At 35.9% G+C, this 17,521-nt stretch overlaps 1 long non-coding RNA gene across 1 annotated transcript in view; it reads right to left on the reverse strand.

Moving 5' to 3' along the window:
- The window catches only part of LOC310905858, a 484,835-nt gene that overhangs the window by 17,094 nt on the left and 450,220 nt on the right, over positions 1-17,521 (reverse strand). The gene's annotated exons all lie outside the window — the stretch shown is intronic.

Here is a 17,521-nt window from a genome sequence, read left to right on the forward strand (position 1 = left end):
GAGGCTGAGCCTTTTCCTCTCCTGCCTTTTGAAATTCTCTTTAATAACATTCAAGACAAAGCAGCTTCTGGACTTTAACAAGAAATGAAAACACCTAAGAATTAACTCAATTCTCATAATAACTGCTATATTTTTTTTTATTTAGCCTCATTAAATAGTGGTTGGAATACAAGTTATTGACAGCTTTCATAAAACTCAGAGATGTTTATTTAATCTATTAATCCTGTCTCTGCTAAGCTGTCACAAAGATGATCTCTTGGATAAGACAACCTGCTCCCTGAGAAACTAATGGAAAAGTTTTGTGCAGTTGTATAGGCTAGCAAACATAATGAACTCTTTATCCCTCTTGAAATGGATAAAATAAAGGTTTAATTTAAAATTAAAACGATTTTACCTTTACATATAATCTCTAGCTCTGGTCTCTGAGTGTTTACATCAGCCTAAGTGAGAGGTATTGTCTAAAGCACCCAAGTATTTTTAGCACACTTTGCTTTTCCTTGAAGAGAGGGAGGGGGATGCTCAGCAGGCTCAGAGGATGCTCCATCAGCTGTCTGCAGCCTAATGTTGGCTGTGACCACCACAGGCCTGGGCCTCCAGCTGGAGACCCAGAGATAAACACAGAGCGGAATAATCATATTACAACTCTTTGGATATGCCTCAAACTAAAAGGTTTTCTCGGGTGGAGGAATTTTGACGCGCGGCGTCTGTAAAGCTGATTTAGAACAAATTGTTTGTGCACACTGGGACAGGAGCAGCCTCACTAATACACCTGATTGTGCTCCTGTGTCAGCATTCCTGCGTTGCTGGGGGATGGGAAGGGGGGAGGCATGTCTCCTGCAGGATTTTAATACTTTAAAGAAGCGAAGATGGAAAATGCAAAATATGAGGGAGGGAGGGAGAAAGAGCGAGTTTGGGGTGTTTTTTTGTTGGTTATTTTTTTGTTTGTTTCTTGTGCGGTTTTTTGGGGGTTATTTTGGGTTTTGATTTTTGTTGTTGTTGTTTTTTCTTTTTAATCTTTTGTTTAGTTTTGTTTTTAAAGACACTATTGGTTTTTGACAGGTCACCTTAAGTAAGAGAGCAATGAAAATAAAGCTGCATTTTACATTTTTTACCTTCTGGTGAACCTGAGTGAGCCGTCCAAGTCTCACTCAGGCTGCTATTAAAAGAGTTGCTCTGCTTTTATGTAAATGGAAATATTAATTATCATACTTGAATTCTGAAGGTGCAAACATTACAAGACTGTCTCAATAACAACTGTAATTTGGGGGATGGTTTATGACTGGGGTATTTTAAGCTGCTCAGAGGTTCTATAATTATACTGAAGATGTAAAACAAAGATACTGCAAAGTAAGGATGACTTTCTTAGTTCAGACAAAGTATAGTTTGAACACCAAGGGCTAAAACCTAAAAAAGTTAGCCAACTCTTTTTTAACAGCTACAGAGTAAATTCTCATAAAACTCCACTCACTCTTGAAAGAGAGAGAATTAAAATATTGATGAAGCTCAGTGATATACTCGCATTTTCTTTCTGTAACTGAAAAAAATGGGTTTTTACTTTTTCCTCATTCAGAATAGCCTCTGCCAATTAAAAGTTTGTTTTCATAGTGCTGAGTACATTTAGGAGGGAATTTTATAAAGTGATATTTAGAGTATCACCACTAATGCTGGTAATTATTTTTTCCTATTTTTTTTTTTTTTTTTTTTTGTTTTGTTTTGTTTTGTTTTGTTTGTTTGTTTTTTGTTTTTGTTTTTGTTTTTGGTTTTTTTTTGTTTTTTGTTTTGTAAAACAATTCTCTAGATAATAAGAGCATTGTGATAAACATCACAATGAACATCACAAGCAAAATAGCAACCCTTCCTTGTTCTGGGTTATTCTTTTGCAGTGATTTAGAAATATTTCAGGACTTTAGCACTTTTGGTAGACAATAGATATAAACTGACCTATAATATCACTTGCATCAATGCTCCAAATCTGATATAATATTTTTGAAAAATTGACTATTGTGGGTGATTCTGTTCCTCTGGAAACTATTGGTGTATTACACTGAGTTGCAGGGCATTGCCTGGTCCTTCTTCTAGTGGGTAAATTATGCTGACAGACTGCTGAGAGTAACTTGTTTTCTTGCATTTTTTTTCCTGTGTGTTTTCTATGTTGCAAGAGTGTCATACAAAGGTAAATAAGCTGGGAAAACTGCAGTTATTTTGCTTTATAAATGGCTGCTGAGTAGATTCACAGAACAAGCTCTGTTGGTAGCATTTTAAAGCACAGGCCTGAAGATTAGCAATTATTTCACTGTACATATTTAACTAGCTGTAACAAAACACAACTGAAGAAGGTCTGAAAGGAAAAAAATGATTTTAAGCACTTCCTTTTCTGTGTAGTTTTTAGATCTGGAATATTCTTTAAACAAACAAATGCAGGAGGGCTGCAAACAACCTCTTTGCAAACCGGGCTGCAAGGATTCATAGATTTTTTTATTATATTTTTTACCCATTGCTTACAGACAATAATCAACTATCTCAGTAGTCAGAAAGTCTTGTTGAGCTTGCAGGTTTTTTTCTCTGATCAAATCTTATGCTGCACCATGCTGTGCAAATAGCTTTCCATTGAAATCTCCAGAGCTATCAAATGTAGTGGGTCAAATTCTGCTCTGAGATGTGCAGATCAGCCTAACAAGCATCCAAATTTCTTCCTCATGCTCTTCATCCTCAATACACACCCCTTTTCTTCAAAATCCCACAAATAAAAAACAAACTTCCATCACCCCCAAAACCATCTCTCCCCTCTTAAGGAGTAGTTGAAAGCAAGGTGGGTAAAGAAAGCAGAATAAGCCAACTGAAGAATTTAAAAATAGTTACTTTAATTCAATTTACAAACCTTTTCTCATGTGTTTTTCCAAATGAATTTGGGAATGAGGGCTGTGTAAGAATTTGGAAAGATAACTATAACTAGTTAATGGCAGAAGTGTAATTCACTGTTCTATGCATTAATTTGGTATTTATTTTCCTCTCTTTTTGTGTGATCCTTCATGAAATGGCTAGGGAAATAAAATAATTATGAATCTATTTTCTAGCTTTTTCTGTGGTAAGGCAGTTGAATTATGCTATAAGTAATTTATGGGGAGCTGTTCACACAAATAATTTTCCCCCTGTATTTTTGTCCAATGCTTTCATTTAAAACAGTATGCTAATTAATCAAACTCTAAAGCATTCAAAATTAGCATTTCTATTTTTGGTTTATGATGCAGTTATTAAAATTAAAGAAAAAGTTTTGAGTGAATGAAGTTCTATTACTGAATTACATAATTTGGTTTCTGAATTATCTATTAAATAACGACTGTGACTTTTATTACTTGACAAATTTGTGAAGAATGATGGGAACAAAAGCATAGTCTCAAACCTGATTTCAATGCTGGTACTGGGGTTTTCATGGCATCAGCTGACTGGAGACCTTCTGGATTAACTTTAATATCCAGGATAAACTAAATGTTGGAATACTTTTACTCACAGACAGAGAGAATAGGAACATAGGAGAATATGCACAGATACATGCACTTATCTGGATCAAATGGTATTTAACAGGATGTGGTTTATAGTGGCACGGTACATGCTCTTTGTCACCTAAGTCTGTGCCCTCAAGTAAAATAAAAAATAAATAAAAAAGAAATCTCACACGTTTGCCAGGGGTTTTGTGTCAGCCCAGATTTGAAAGGGAAGATGAAATAAAAAAACTGTCTCAACAGGAATTTTGTTTGGGCTTACAGAAGGAAATGGGAAACCATTTTAAACACTGCTTGGCGTTTGTCCTCCCAAATTGGCCTGTTCATTCTTGTGTCTTCATATTTTTGCATGTCTGCTGTGAAGAAGGAAAAGAGAATTTACAAAAATAGTTAAAAGTCAGTCTGATATTGAGAAAAATGAGATTTATTGGCAGGAGGGAGATGCTACGAGCGAAGCAGTTGAAATAAAGCCATATGTAGGGAAGGTAAAATAAGGTAATAAAGCATGGGATGAATGGCAATATAAAGACCAAAGATTCCAAAGCTGAACAATAGAAGCAGAAGTCAAGCAGTCAGCATGTAACGGATGGAAAGAATTAGTTTAATATGCTGGCAAGAGGGAGGCTATAAATCCTGTGAAAAGAAATGGAAGTGAGCCACCACGCTGAACTGGACTACAAACCCACAGAAACGGGAGGCTTTGATGTAGATTTGATGGGGGTATCCTGCGGGGAGGAGGCAAGGGAGCAGAGCTGGATGCAGGGATTTCAGAAGATGGAAATACTGCAGAGGACTGTGCTCCCCTGATGGAATCAGCAACGAGGGCTGCATTGGAGGTGGTCATCTGGCAAACTTAATAAGCACCTTGCTGCCCTAAGAACAATGCTTTGCTTCCCTTTTTACCTTTTATTCCGAGGGAAACTGGAGGAAACCTCAGGCACATAATTGCCAGTGCCCCACACAATTCCTGGATTCAGTCTCCACGGCTCCAGTCATTAAAGTTCCCTTCCCACAGTTCCATCTCTCCCACGGACTGTGGGTGCATCCCAGTTTCCTTTGTGAGCAGTTTAGTCACGGCTGTTTTCTCCATTGAGCTTTGAGTTTGGGGGTGTGTCTGTTGCTTGGATAAGGCTTCTGCTGGTTGGGAACAGTTTAACAAACGCCAGAACAGTTCTGCTGCCCTTCCAAAGAGGCAATATATGGATGTACAAGCACGTGTACAGATCAATGATGTTCCCTAACAAAATCCTATCTGCTTTTTTTCCTCTCTGTCAGGATGCATTTTAAACAATTCCACAGCAAGGCTTTCAGTTCTGTGGAAGCAGAGCTGCTCAAGGCCTGCATGCATTTTTTTCATGGTGTTATTAGCAGTTTCCTGCAGTTTACAGGCTTGTAGATAATATTTGAAAAGGTAGACAGTGTAGGCTAAATGACAGCTTTTTGACAGTGACCAGAAATCCTTTATTTGTATATTTGTCACTGAAGACCTAGAAAGATACAGAAAGGCGAGTGTTATGCAAAGATCTTGTGCATAACTTGTATATAGTAGTACATGGAATAAAAAGCCACTTTTAGTTTAATATTTTGTTTTTCAGTACACACTGAATGTACGATTTTTAAAAGTACTCCAGAATCTAAGTTCAAAGGCTGAATTTTCTGTATTTCTATCTTTGGATCTTGTGTTCATTACTCCTTGATTAGACCTTGTCCAAGACCTTTGAAGTTTTGGGGAAGTATTCATTCCAAACAAAAAAAAATTTTAAATAATTTTTTTCCAGCAGGTTTCTATAGCTGAATTCCACACATTTTGAAAATTCCACCTTTAATGTTTTGTGTTTCTCTGAACATTTACAAGTATATTTAACCTTTATGAATAAGGAATAAATAAGTGCTTGTTGTTAAGTGTTTATCAAGGAGCAGAGACAATACACAGATTTTTCTATATAAAAATAAGATAAGCTTGAATTAGTCTGATTTAACCTTGCTGCAATTACCTTAAAGTAAAATCAAGACTTCAAAGAAAAGATTTGATTTGAATTTTCATGGTGCTTCTAAACACATGATTAATCTTTCTTGGCTCTTTATTGTCAATATTTTACAGTTCTCTTTAACACCTGTGCTTAAACAGGACTTCTTTTTGCACCTGCAATTATTTTATGCAGCCATTACACAGACTTTTTCACCTTCAGTTAGTTGTAGGAACCCTTGTGTCAGAAGGAGTCTGTGTAAACACCTAAACTGAGTGTGCACCACCTTTTCATATACACTGATATTAAAATTTGGGGAAACATAATTTTTTTTCCCAATTAAAAAATAGGGCCTATGAAGAATTACTCAAACAATATGAGGTAAAAGATAATTTCTGGCAGTATTTTATCCTCCAAATTATGTGCTGAAAAAAATCTAGGAAAAGAAATGCTTCAAAGTGACATTGTAATTAAAGTGACAGCTGTATGTTGGTCAACATGGAATGAATGAAATTAAACAAACTCCTCGAAGAAATACATGTCAATGTCCAAAAAAGGGTGTTACTAAGGAATTCTAGTGGTTCACAAAGAATGAGCCTCATGTATGGGTGAAAAGATTGTTGTAATCATGTTTGGGAAAAACAATTTAGTTACATTTCTTGTATTGTTTTTATTGATATACAAATAAAGATGAGCCATATGTGTATTTCTTTTAAGTGAATCAATTCTTTTAAGCTTCTTGTAGCAAAAGCGAGTAACACCGTATTGTAAAGAAAGGATTTAGCTGTCACATTCTCCATAAGCCACTCTCAGCATCTTCTCTTACGGATCTTTGCTCCATCCTTCTTAAACCTTGCTATTTTTTATTTCTCTTGTAAACAAGTCAAGTTTTTCCTATTATAGATCACTTTGAGCAGCTTCTAGGTAATTGTTTTACCATGTCCCTTTTTGGCTTTTTTTTTTAACATTATCACATAGAAAATTACTTTTCTAGTTATTGTAAATTGCTTTCCTTAGCCTCTTAACCAGAAAGTAAAAAGAAAAAATGGTAACTGCAATATGGAAGAGTTACTTGTAGGCCAAGTGAAGTCTTAAATAGCTAGTGTTATTTCAAAGCTTGACAATCACTTGCAGCCACTTGCAGCACTAATGACTTGCAGCGCTGAATTTGGTATGTCAGAGTGGTGAAGTCTGATGTTTGCAATGAATCTGTCTGTACTCAGTGTCCCTTTTTATTTTTATTTTGGGAGATGCTGTTTAAATATTAAATATCTGCAGAATTCTCAAGCTGGCACCTCCCTCTATCTAACCATAATTAGCATAATTGATTTTCTTACTTATCCAGTATTTGACAAGTTTAATTTATAATTACTTACTTTCATCCAATTAAGACTGTAGAGGAAGAGAGTTTGTTGTAAGTGTCACTGTTAGACCAACACACATATCTTGGGAGGGGAAATAAAGCCAAACCTCTGTACTATTTACTAGACTAATATGAATGACTTGTGCAAAACTGTATTTCTCAGCACTGAACTTTTTTCATGTAAAGAGATTTCTTTCAACCTCCCCAAAAAGCTTCCCCATTGGAAATCTTGACTTTTCTTTTTCTTGTATCTATCAATTTGCCTTAATAAATTCTTTTGTTTTTTTAAATATGTGTAATCCTTCACAGCTATAAATGCTTAACTTCTGAACTGGTTTCTTGCTGACTACCAGAGTAGATTGAAATGAGTTACCTGTTCCCAGCTTTTCTGGACAGTCAAACCAATAAAAAGAAAGTCAAACAGGTTTGCTAAAGCAAGAAATTAATTAGATTTAATTTTTACTCTTATTGAAGCAAATAGAGATATCTGCTTCTTTTCATCCAAATTAAAGGATGTGCATCCTGTTTGCTTTGGGAAAAGCAGCAGACTCATTCACTTCTGGTATTTTCTGTTGTATTCTTCACACATCTGTGTTCAGAATTACCTGTTAAGCATGTCCATGTCTGAAAGTATTAGTTCACTCTGGCTGCACAGTAGACTTCCAGTATACTTGTAGCAAGATTTCTTTTTTCTATGTTTTCTATATTTTATCTATATTTTTAACCTGATACTTCCTTTTTCACTGGAAAGAATCTATGATGAAAATGGCAACACAGAAAATGAGTGGCCTTTCCAGGTCTAGCCAAAGAGTGATCTGTTCTGTCTCTCCAGCCCTGCTGTTTCCAGTTCACAGAGTATTTCTTGACCTGTATTTGAAATACAATGGATTTCTCATTAACATGTTCAGCGCCTCCTTGGATGCATATAAACCTACAGGACTCATGGCATCTGTAGGAAGGAATTCTGGAGCCTGAGTGCCTTTGACATGAGGTACCTTCTCTGTTCACATTTTCCTTGGATGTGCAACTAACCCATTTCAGCAGAGCCCTCCCATTCCTAATGAGTTGGTCTTTTAACTCAGACAAACCTTACCCACCTCTGTCTCTCACCTGCCTGCTTGCACAAGTCAGCCATGGGCTTTTTAAAGCAAATCTCCTCCTTGCTGCCCCATGCTGTCCTGTGGTTCCTTTCCCATGTAAGTGCTGCAGGTGAGGAGCTCCAGGATGTACAGGGAGCAGCTCCAGCTGCTGCTGAGTGTCCTGGCAAGAGGCACTTTGAAATAAAACTCCCTTACCCTGAGGGTGTAAGCACCAGCTGTTTCACTCCACAAACCTGCTAGTAAAAAAAAAAAAGAGCACATCTGTCTATCAGTGCATCTAGACTTCCATTCCTCTGGATCAAGAAAATTTCTTAGCTCTCCGTATCTGCCGCTGCATCCTTGAAAACCTGAAATAACTCGGTAAAAGCAGCATCTTGCTGATTCCTAGTGACTGTTGGCAAACATCACTTATCTCAGATTAGGTGACAAAAATATATAGAAAACCCAGGGCTTAAAAGCATAGTATCTTTTCCACAATGTTTCAGCATCTTTCTGTGTATCTATAAAATAGGTGAGCTCTGCAAGGGCGATTTAGCTTCAAACTGAATTAATTTGTTGTGTACTTCCCATGCTTTTATTTTCTTATCTGAAATGGCTGGATGTGGTTCTCCCAGAAATATCAAATCCACCTTGTTAGACTTTTCATTATCTAAATTGTCAACTGACATAACCAAAAGTAGCTGAGATGTGTTTCCAATTTCTGGAAGATTAGGTTTTTAAATAAATATTTCCATGTTACATCTTACACCCTTAAGAGCAGTCTCCCATTTTCCAATATTTGTAAACACTTCAGAATAACCTGATGCAGTTGGGAAGTTGTAGAACAGAAATGTAGTCACATATACCATTCCTGAAGAAAAGAATATGTCTTGGTTTAAGGATTTATTTTAATTTAAAATTTCTAACCTTGATATTTTGATTATTGTATGCCATTGTCTGCAATTGGTTTGGGATACCTTTATAGGGCTGTGAAAATTAATTGTTTTCTTAATTCAGTTGATGAACAGAAAAAATCCCAGACACTAGTCAACACAAAAAAAACCCCACCAAAAACCAAAACATCAAAATCAATTTCTCAAACAGATCGAAAATATTTTTGCAAGAAATGAAAAGGAAAAGATACTTAATTTGATCCTCCTCTCTGCCTCACAAACATCTTGTTTCCTAGGACATATTAGAGAAAAGGGCGATGATTTTGAATAACAATTGATTTAACTATTCCGTCTGAAAAGTTAAGGGACCCAATTCACTCCTGTCTTCTTTTTAATGTCTGTTTCTTCTGTCAGAACTGCCAACTATTCTGTATTAGACAAGAACAGATTTACTTTGCAGACTATTTAAATACCTGTTTGACTCAAGAATACATCTTTTATCATGTCTAGAAAGTGCTAGATTGCTGAAAAAGCAGACTGAGCAAGTTGAAGCATCAAACCCATGAAGTCTCAGAGCATCTGTACTAAACTAGTTTAAAGCATGAGAGCCAGAGATGGTGGCACATCATCTCTACTTCTTTCTGACAATCCTTAGGGGCAGTGAAAGGCCTTTTTCTGAATCCTGCAAAAATAAAACACGTGGAAGGAACTTAGCCTTACACTGATCTTGCAGCTTTCTAGCAGATATACAGAATCCCGGAGCAATTGAGAAGTCTGACTTCAAAAAATGGAAAAACAATAATTGGGGAAACTTAATGAAGTTCAAAGTCAGGAAAAAAAAGTAAATTCAGTATTTAAGGCTGAGCAGAGCACATATTCTCACATATTGCACATATGGCAAGTCACTTGGAACTCTGGTTTACCTTGGAATAGTACAGGCTTTTGGGGAGTTTGTGTTTTGTTTTTGTTTTTTCCAGCAAATAGTCACTTGTTTCCTTTCTCTGGGAAAGGAAACTGTTCATGGGACAGCCTGTTTGTCACTGTGTTCCTTGGCTTCCCACTCCTTGGGCCATATTGCCAGAAATTAAGGTAATAGTCCAATTATATGTTCTAAAATCTGAAAAAAACCAAACCAAAACCCAAACCCAAAAGTTTAAGGCATTAATATATCAGTATTTTGGTACCATATACAGCAGTAAATTTTCCTGTTGGTTGGTTGCTCACTAAATACAGAAAATCTGTAGGAAACAGGTAATACATTTTTTTTTAATAATGTGAAAAGAATCATTGACTACAATGTCGAAGTTATGTTGCCTATGTGACAATATAGACTTTTTGTCAATCTAAGAAATATTCTCACAATAAATACAAGTAATCTATAGCTCTGTGTCTTTAAAAAAATAAAATAAACAAAACCAAATCCATCTCAGTTTTGAAAGAGATTTATGTGTTTGTAGATGTTGAATATTTTCACAGCCTGCTGCTACACTCCAATACTTTTATTCCTGAGGAGGAAATAAACATATTGTATTAGAGAAAGAAGAGTCTGTGAAGGATACAGGCAGCAGATTAAAGACAAGGAAGATGGCATGTTATTTAAAACAATGCTGAGTTATTGTATCAATTGTTGAATATGATTTTAAGTATGAATGAGAGATTAAAAAAAAACAAACTAAAATAGAAATATCTGGTTTCTCAGCTTAAGACATCAAAGTTTCAAAATAAATTCATTCTGTACTCTTACAATATGAGGAAAACAGCTCTGTATTACTTTGAGACAGTAGCCTTTGAAGTATATGCTGAAATACTGAGGTTCTAACATACTTCATCTCTACAGCATATTACACTTGCTTTTTTCCTTTCAGTTTTCAGACCTTTGTGGTTCCTGTAGCCCCACATGCAATTTTGTATCATCTATTAGACTTCTTTTACATGGAGGGGATCCTGTCCATGGAGCTGCTTCATTTGGAGATGCTAAAGTGGAATTCCTGTCAAAATGAACAGGTTGCCCAATATAATTAATGACAGGTTAAAATTCAATAAAATCCATGTGAGCAATGAAAATAATTGTGATCTATTCCATAACAACAATGTGAACTTCTTTCGAACCCTCAAAAAAATTAGGTTCCTATTTGAAATCAGTTACTATACCAAGCTGAAAATTCTGAAGGAGACAGGAGGCAATAGATCTTCATATTTAACCTTAAAAATATATAAAATATGTTGTTTTTTTTTTTTTTTTTAATTGTCACTTACTCTTGAATAGATGAGCTAATTTTAACTGAACTTCTCCAGTAAAGAAAATTCTAGCACATCCACCAAAACAGACTGATTAAATATTTTGCTTGGTAGAATTAAAAACTACTTAAAAATAGGTTATGAAAGGTTTTATTTAATTGTAGCCACAGTTAAGAAGCTTTTAAATTTACATTACCATGCTGTTAGATATATGGGGATGGACAATATTAAACCAGAATTGCTTGTTCTGACTGTGGTGTTACAAACACATTCTGATTTGGACTGAGGACTAATCCAGATTAAAACAGGACTTCAGAGACAGAATATGTAATACTTATTTAGGGGAAAATAACATAAGGAAAGAACAAAGAATAATTAAAAAAGCATTACTGAGTAATCAACTTTATCCAACGTGCAGCAGCAAATATCCCTTGATACCTTTGAGTAGAACTGAAGAAACTCAGGCAGACAACCAAAAATCAGTTAACAATTATCTCTATTAACATTATGACAGAGGCTTTATCTTTTAGCTCACTGTTCTTTCCATCCTAGATACCAAAAGGAGATAATTTGAAAGCACATTGTGTGGTTTTATAAACAACTAATCTTACCAAATAAAGGCACATCCATTACCTGTGTTCCCTGCTTGCTCTCTGGCAAGAAAATTCAGGTTATAGAGTGAGCTTAAGCAATATTTGGCAGTTCTTCAAGATAAATAAATATCCTGGTTGGATTTGACTGTTGATCTGTACATGAAAGTAGTATTATTTTCAAGACATTAAAAAATGCTGGCTACTAAAATGACCAAACAGGTGGTTACAGGTAGCAAAATGCCAGAGTGGGGGAAAAAAATAGGAGAATATTAATTGGAAGAAGGGTGAGCTTGGCAGAAATAAGTAATCCTATTAAAGACTTCTGTATCTGCAGGGCTGCAAAACCCCTTTTGTTGCAGTGGGTGCACCAGTAGGGCATGGAAGGATTGCAATAATCACCTTGACTGACTAAAGAGTTTTGGTGAATCTTTCAGAAGATGGAGTGATTTAAGAGCCTCTTAGGTCTTCTCTCAAAGCATTTTGTACAGAGCACTGTAGGAGGTGGGGAGGAATCAAAAAGGTTGAGAACAAAAATAGGAACAGGTTTCCCTTTATATTTTATTTACACAGTTGTAAAGATTTGTTTGTTTTTGTAAGGGTTTTTTAAACATATAAATATTGTACAAATGGGCTGAAATTTTGGCCTAGAAATTAAAACTTATTATGGGATCTAAACACCTTTACAAAAGTTGCCCTATACAAATAAAATCCTGACATTAATTCTCTTTGATTTCTAATTTATAATTACTTTAAATGGAACCTTGCTCTACCAGAACTACTGCATAATTTATTTCACCTGTGGCTGAAATGTTCCCCTTGATAAGGCTTCTTGATAAGTAACTTGTACTTTTAGGCTTAACAACAAGGAAAAAGCCCCCCAAAAAACCCAAACAAAAAACCTTAAACAGCTCCCCCTCACAAAGAAAAAACAACCCAAAGAAGCTGTAGGGTGTCCAATCATTTTATAGAGTTGTTTTGTTTGTTTTTTTTTTCCATTATTAATGAAAGATTATTCTTATTATTGAAATCTCCTTGCAGTGGAAACTTTGACATTAAGCATCCCAGGTTTCCTTCAACTAAGAATGAAACTTTCAAAGTTGATGTCTCTAATCTCTGCTTTTCCTATGGTTTGTAAGAAGCTAAAAGCAATGTGATTTAAGTGATAATGAATTTAAAGGAGGGAGCAGACCATTGCTGACTTCTAGGTCATCTGCTTTCAGTTTTCTTATTGCGAGGGGCAAAAATGTTAACAAAAGTATTTCAAAAGTATTTTATTCCACGCTTAGATGCTTGTAAGACAAAATTTATGTCTAGAACAATTTAAACCTGATTTTTAAAGAAGCTTTAGTTTTTATCAGACTCCTATGTGTATGTCAAGTCCCCCCCAACATTTCTTTTTTTACTGGGGGTTGTGTTGCAATTAGGACACGAAAGAATGACACTCACCTGTCAGGTTGAGAGCAAGGAAAGAAGGATTTTATTTGAGGAATTTCAACTTATATAATTTTTGGGATTTCATCAAGGACTGGGGGACGAGAGGAACACCACTCTGACCCCAGTGGTCAAACCAGCAGTCCATCACAGAGAGGAATGAGAAAACAATCTACTTTATGTAAAAATCATGAGAACTCTAATACAAGAATATAAACAAAATCAGAGGGCTGAAAATCAGGGTGACAGGGTTGTTGATATATATTCCTTTTATTTTGATTAAAATGGGAACATATTTTGGTTGAGAACAAGGATTTGGAGAATAATACAAATTCAGAAATATCTGCCACTGATCTGAAAACTGGTCACTCTTTTGAAGAGTTATTTTTTTATTTGGTATTATTTAGGCAAACAGAAGCTAAAAAGACACCTGACTGGAGTCATGTGTGCCAATCACATTGATACCAGAGCCTCTGTTTGGGTCTTGGAGCCACCTGGGACATTTGCTTAGCTTTTCTTTTGCACTTATTTGTTGCTTTCTAAATCAGTTCATTATTTAAAACTTCGTTTTAATTCCTGCAATCAACCAGCACTGGGATTCCAGGGTCTCTTCTCTGATTGCTCCATTTGTTCTACTGTTAGATTCTCAGGGCATGGGTAATATGGACTGGTGATAAACAGGTTATTTTTCTTGGTGATAAATCCTAAATCAGTAACTTGCTTTCCTCTACATAACTTTGATAGCAAGTTATCTGTCTTTATCCTGATTTTATTTTCCTTAAGAGAACCTGTTTTGACTTATATGTAGGTAAGGTGGGAGGGAAAGATGGTAATAGAGAAAGGCAGAGAAAAATTCTATTGGAATTGTCTTTTATAAATGGATTACTGGAACACTTTGAGAATTTATTGACACTAAATTTCCTTTGAATGGAAATAGGGTCAGGGATACAATTTCAAAGTTCTCAGAAGAACACAGAGTGGGCCTTAGAAAACATGGGAAATTAAATGCTGCTAAGAAAAAGTCTAGCAAAACAACAGTATTTAACATTCTCAGTTCCAGAGGAGCCTGTGTTAGATCAATACATTACACTTTTGTCCTCCTGGTGACACGTGTAAGCTGCACTCAGAGGTGCCTCTGCAAAGAGCAGTGACACGTCCCTGGTGCCCTACTGGCTGTGCAGCCCCTGGCTCATCACAGTTGTCACACTCCATGAGCAGAAGAGCACGAGTGTGGTGTGTGTTATAGGCTCGATCTGTGACACCAGGAGTGTTGGAGTCACACAGCCTGCCAGTCCACTAGTTACACTTGTGTTCATCCCACCAGCTCCACTGGAACCTGAGGGACAAGGGAATTGTGTGTTCTAGTGACAGTTATGGTGTTTCTGCCATGGGTTTCTGGATGTTTTCTGCTCCACTTGCTTGCATGGGGCACCTTCCTTTGAGTGCCTGCCTCCCACTGCAGCTGCTGCAGAGCTTGCACAGCTCTCTGAGGCATGGGCCACATTTGTTCAGCCAGAATCTTTTCATCCTAGCCAGAATTGCTCCATGGAAAAGAGGACAAAATAAGCCTCACGTCAGCTCCAATGACATTTTAAAAATAAGCATCACAGGCAGATTTCTGTATTATATTAAATATGCATGTATGTCAAAATGCAAAGTTTATGTAGAGAAAAACCATGTTTTTTGATCGTCTGGTATTCTCCCTCTTCCTTAAAATTCACTTCACAGGGAGTGTCGGGGGAAGGGCTCTCTTGGTGTTCTGCTTTTGAGACAGACTGTTCTCAATGCTCGTCTGTTTCCACAGAACTAAAAATCAATTTCTTGATTATCACTGAACTGTGGCAATTTTAAGCCTGCTAGGTTATGCAAGCAAAATATTCTGCCTGCTAACTTGAGATCTTTCACCATTGTCCAAACATAAATATACATTCTTTCTGGTCCTGCTCTCACTTTTCACAGGAAGCCCGTAAATAGAGCATCTAAGTTTTGTTTGGTTTGGTTTGTTGTTTTTTTTGTTTGTTTGTTTTGAGGTGGTTTTTTTGGGTTTTTTTTTTTTTTGTTTGTTTCTAAGTTTCTTGTTACATATTTGTTGCGTCAGAGAACAACTCAGGTTGGAACAGACTTTGGGAGCTCTTGAGACCAAATTCTTGCTCAAAACTACAAGAACTACAAAGTCAGACCAGGTGGTTCAGGACCTTTTCTGGCTGAGTTTTAAATCTCTGGGCACTGAGACGCCACAGTCTCTCTGGGCAGCCAGGGCCATTGCCCACCTGTCCTGCTTGGAGAAAAAGCTTCTCCTTCTCTTGTTTGAACCCCTCTTGTTTCAGCATCTGCCTCTCGTGTCTCCTGCCCCCACCTTGCACCATGAGCACAGCTCAGTCTCCCAAGGAACTACCTCACAAGTATGAGGAGGCTGATGTGAGGTCTGAATCCTGAATCTTGAGTCTTGAGTCTTCTATTCCCCTTCCACTTCATTTTTTTTTTTTTTTTTTTTTGTTTGTTTGTTTGTTTGGTTGGTTGGTTGGTTTGGTTTGTTTTTGAGGGGGGCAGCTTTTGTTGCTTGCTTGGTTGTTTTTTTCCTCCTCTAAATTACTTTTTAAGAACTTAATCTTTGAGGTTATCATGTCATGCCACCTTATGGAGGAAACACCAGAGGTGTTCTGTATATATCTAATTGATATATTCCAAGAACTTTCATATTAATATGGACATTTAGAAAAAACCCTTTAAGTCAACTTATTAAAATCTTCATAAAAACCACCATTATGTATTTTTTCCCTTTATTTTTTTTTGTTTGTTTTCTTTGTTTTGATATAAGCAAATTGATTTTGCAAACTTTTCAGGTATCTCTAACTTCTGTTTTTGTGTAAAAACTTTATAAAATAAAAAAAAATAGTTAAATTTGAAGAGAAGGCTCACATGAGATATGATCAAATGCACAAGAACACTTCAGCTTGAGGAATTGGAAGGAAAGTCAGTAATATTGGGTTTGTGGGTTTTTTTCACTTGTAACTGATACAGAGAAAACAGGAAAACTAAAATTGGACTTTTTAAGGAGATTTATCAGGGTAAGAATGTAGAAAGTTTTCAGTAATTACAATATAACTTTCCAGATTCCTCTCAGTCTTTATATCATTTGAGAAATGTTTTGGCTTAGACATCCTGCCATGCCAAGCTATTTGCAAAAAATATTTAGAGAAGGGATGTACAAATCCATGGATTATCCATTTTCTCTATTAGTTACGTATGAAACCTCTATGTTTACCTGGTTTTAATCTAACTTGTGAAATAGAGTTACAATATCCTGTTGTACTACTGAAGATAGGAAGTGACAAGTTAAATGTCTCAGCATCTGACAGCATTGTACCAATATTCCATAAACCATAAAAAAAACCCCAATCAACTAACAAATCTTGTAAACTCACCAAAACATTACCCCATTTTCCTTCCCTAAGACCTACATTCCACTTGCTCACGCTGATTGGCATTAATTATAATATCACTCCTTAGAAATGTGTTAATTTTTTATATCTTTATCCCTCCTGTCTTGATTTGTCTGTGGTTTATGTCAGGCTGCCAAGTTTTCTAGTTATCTGGAACACTCTGTTTACCATTAAAGCAATAACAGAACAGGAGCTTCCTTTTTGTTGTCTGAAACTCTGGTGAAGTGCCAAGAGATTCAGGCCCAGGGATTTGAAAATTTTTTGACCTTAACTTTTCCCTAATTAGTCATGTACTCATTTGTACACAACTTTTTTTTAGCTCATATGAGATAGACATCTTTATTTTCTTCAAGTGTTCAAGTTCCTTCTTATGGTGTATTGTGGCAAATTTTTGTTGGGGTATCATTAAGATCTCCTTGTTTAAGTAAAATTTGTCTAGGATATACCTAATATCAGCATTTTTTTTTCCCTGATATCATCTATCTTTGTGGAAAGCTTTTATTCACTTTCTTTTTTTTTTTTTTTTTTTTTTTTTTTTTTTTTTTTTTTAAACCTAGTGTAACCATCTGTCATTCACAAGAATGTGAGGTATCTAGAACTCCATCATGAGGTTTTATTACACATTTGCTAACTATTATTCAGATTTGGTTTTATTGGTTTTTTCAAATTTAATTTAAATCATAATAACATTTACTTCAGAGAAAAATTCCCCTCCTAAGCATGAAAATATTTTGCATTTATAGCAATAGATGTAATTGTTTCATAAACTATTGCAGTACTAACACTTAATCTGGGGCTCAGTTACTTGTTTCCTGCCAAAGTTATGCCTTGTTATGTTAAATAGAAAATGAGAGAGGAAGAAAATTCAGCAGAAATTCCTAAATCATGCTGGTTTCTCTATTGAGAAAGATCCCAGAAGGGAAGAGAGAAGGCTCCACAATAAGGTGAAAGAAACAAGTCAGTATGTAGCCTTCTACAGAAGGAATAGAAAATGAGAAAGACTAAAAGGAACAA

Source organism: Zosterops lateralis (genome assembly GCF_965231275.1).
Source record: "Zosterops lateralis genome assembly, chromosome: 2".
Taxonomy (NCBI): Eukaryota; Metazoa; Chordata; class Aves; order Passeriformes; family Zosteropidae; genus Zosterops; species Zosterops lateralis.